This window comes from Mandrillus leucophaeus, unplaced genomic scaffold (assembly GCF_000951045.1).
Source record: "Mandrillus leucophaeus isolate KB7577 unplaced genomic scaffold, Mleu.le_1.0 Scaffold17, whole genome shotgun sequence".
NCBI classification, from domain to species: domain Eukaryota; kingdom Metazoa; phylum Chordata; class Mammalia; order Primates; family Cercopithecidae; genus Mandrillus; species Mandrillus leucophaeus.
Genome location: NW_012101698.1, coordinates 4,579,985 through 4,583,182, shown reverse-complemented (window position 1 = coordinate 4,583,182; position 3,198 = coordinate 4,579,985). Strand labels below are relative to the sequence as shown.

Here is a 3,198-nt window from a genome sequence, read left to right as displayed (position 1 = left end):
TATCATTTTTAAAAAAAAAAAAAAAAAAAAAAAAGCCTATCATTTTTTAAGAAGATAAAACATACTAGCATATAAAAAAATATAACAAAGAATAATTGTCAGTGAATGACAGCTCTGATTATCATAGTAGCCCATCTAACTCTTCCCCAAAGTTCTTCACACCAATGGCTGTGACAAAACCTACATGACCTCAGACAAACACACCCTTAGAGGTTCATTGCTGGACATGACCTTTGTTCAAGCTCCAACATGTGACATTTTGTTTTTTTTAGTTCCCATCATACCTTACCTCCTTCAGGGAAAGGATCATGCACCTGAACCCAGTGCTGATCCTGCCACAAGCCACTTACCCCCCTAGTAGGATTGCTGAATACATCCTCTGTCCAGATTTCATTCTCTAAGACAGGCACTTTGGTGGTACCAATCACCTACATAGGTCATCAACTAACATTCATCACCATACTACTTGTAAACTGTGCTATACTTGAGTGGTTAGCCTTTTTCTGTTTGATGCTGAAACTGACCAACAGTTTACCCTGGTATGTCTCAAACTACAGATCCCTGGTTTTCATATGGTTCAGACAGCTCCACACTTCCACCATAAAATATCATTATTTCTTCTAGCCACTAAAACTTCTTAACACTTGGACAGCAGAATTTTATACTGAAGAAATATACGTATTAAATATACAAATTACAAATAGTCACTCTACATACTCTGGCAGTCAACACTGCCAAAGAAACCAGAAACAAAGAAACCTCTTCCTTCTGAAGAGGAAAAAGGATATGAGAAGTATGGCTTAATGGCAGAGTTTTGGAAAAGTTACGAATTCCAGCAGGGAGAGCAATGAGTATTACATGGTACCTGTTAGTGTAATGTTAATCAACAGATGCTCTAGGTCATAAATTCTGCACTTATTTAGCATATACAATGCGTTCTACAAATGATTTTCCAAAAAATCTAAATTTGTTAAATATGAAAAAATTGACAATCAAATCATCATTCCAGAAAAGCAGATGTTCAAGGACAAAATGAGAAATAAAGGGAACTACTGCCGTAATACATACAATAATATTCAAATGATGTGTCTTTTAGCATTTACTTTGTATTGTTCTTTTAGCACACTTTTTTCATTCTTTATTTTATGTTTAAATTATTTGCAAGTCTACTCTACCAGTTTGTAATTTCCCTGAAGTAACAGGTGTCTTCTTAGTCATTTGTTTGCCACACTATATTTAGATTAAAAACAATTTTTTTTTGAGACAGGGTCTCACTTTGCTACCCAGGCTGGAGCGCAGTGGCACAGGTCATAGCTCCCCGAGGCCTTGACCTCCTCCCAGGCTCAAAGGATCCTCCCACCTCAGCCTCCAAAGTAGCTGGGACTACAGACGTGCACGACCACACCCAGTTAGTTAAAAAAAAAAAAAAAAAAATTGTAGAGATGGGGTCTTGCTCTGTTGCCCAGGCTGGTCTCAAAACCCTGGGCTCAAGCAGTCCCTCCAACTCAGCCTTCCAAGGTGTCAGCCACTATGCCTGTTTTTCGTTTGTTTGTTTTTTACTGGTAGAGCTATATTTAGACAAACTTCTAAAGGAAGACAAAACTGAGGTGTTTCCACATTCACTAAAATCTTAAATAAGGGCAAATAAAAGTTTTTTACAACAAGCTCCTCTGTCTTAATTTGCATTGTGCTTGCTGGAAATGACAGCCATGTTTAGATCTCATCTATATTCTATTTTGGAAAAAGTCTAATTTTAGTCATTAACTTCACATACTAATTAATGGCTGTAGTTAAGCTGTGAAATCTTACCTAAGCTAATAGGTAATTACCTTCACATGAGGACAACTTAAGTGATTCAGACACTCCACCGTTCTGACTATACTTTTGCTGTGTTGCCACCTAATTTTTATTTATTACTACTCCCTTACTCACTACTCCAGCCAAACAGGCCTTTCTGCTGTTCACTGAAGACACCAAGCACATTCCAAGCCAAAAGTCTTTCTGTATTGGTTGTCCCTCCTTCTGGAATGCTCTTTCCCCAGCTATCAGCATAGCTAACTCCTTCACCTCCTTCCAATATTTGCTCAAATGTCATTTTCTCAGTGAAGCCTACCTAAGTTAAGATTGCATCTTGCATTCTCCATGCCTCTTATCTCGCTGTATTTTTCTCCTATGGTACTCATGTCCTTCCAACCTATAACTTGCTTCATGTTCACTGTTTATTATTTGTCTTCCCCAAACTAGAATGTGAGCTCCACAGGGCAGAGATCTTTGTTTTGTTTACACATAAACCATTCCAAGAAGTTGGACACTGCCTGGCACACTGTAAGCACTCAGCAAGTATTTACTGAATAAATGAGTGGATATCATACTTACCACAATAGGTATCTCTCTCTTCAGGTTCTGAATATGAGTCATAATAGTGCACCTCAACTTCACTTCAGCACTTAAATGCATGACTTTAAAAAAAAAAAAAAAAAAAAAAACTCTGTTGCTTACAGCGTGTGGAAAAATTTTCCAGTATATGATCCTCTGAGCCTTTCATTAAACATTCCATTGAGCTTTGTGGCATCATAATTCTGCTAAGTGGATCGCTATTACCATTCTCATATTGCAAACTCAAGTAGGCAGTTATGTAGCCCCCGCGCAAGGAAATACTTGTAAAATTCGTAAACCCAAAACAAAACCCACAAGATCTCATCAACAGTTTTTACCTCTCAGCTGACACTTACAAAGGACTTCCAAGTGCTTGCGCCAACTCCTCCTACTAGCAACTGAAAACAATGGCCAGTGAGTATCAGGGCTGACTTTGGGCTGGGCACCCCAGATATCATTTCATCTAGTCAAGTCCCAAACCCCACTCCAGAGGCCCGGTCCCTGACCTGGAGGAAACTCGGTCCCAGCCCCTGGCTCACCCGCTGGGAAGTCGAAGGAGGGCCCGGGATCGTACACAGGCCTGGATTACCTTCGCCCACGCCCACCAGCGCCCCAGTGTCTGGGGAGGCTGCACTTTACTCCCTCGAGGAAGCCATTCTGCACTTCCGCTCTCGGGGCTGCTTCCCGGGATGGTCGCTCCCTTTGGGTCCGCGGTGCCTCCAGCCACAAGGCAAGGAGGTGGTGCGCTGGACGGGTGGGAAGGCTGTCCGGTCGCGCCCTCGCGGCACCGGGAAGCCGGTCCCACCTCAGGGCCGCGCAGCA

The 3,198-nt window shown here is 41.5% G+C and overlaps 1 protein-coding gene across 6 annotated transcripts in view; it reads right to left on the bottom strand.

Moving 5' to 3' along the window:
* CMTR2 (cap methyltransferase 2) overlaps window positions 1-3,197 on the bottom strand; it is a 7,208-nt gene extending 4,011 nt beyond the window's left edge. The window contains exons 1-2 of one of the 6 annotated variants that reach the window (XM_011976761.1): window positions 2,916-3,197; window positions 2,715-2,774 (exon numbers count right to left, since the gene is read on the bottom strand). The gene's annotated coding sequence lies outside the window, so the exon portion shown is untranslated. Of the gene's footprint in view, window positions 1-2,372; window positions 2,568-2,714; window positions 2,775-2,915 lie in introns of those variants that run through there. The other 5 variants (XM_011976760.1, XM_011976762.1, XM_011976763.1 and 2 more) reach the window with 5 other exon arrangements.
* Window position 3,198: the final 1 nt, after the last annotated feature.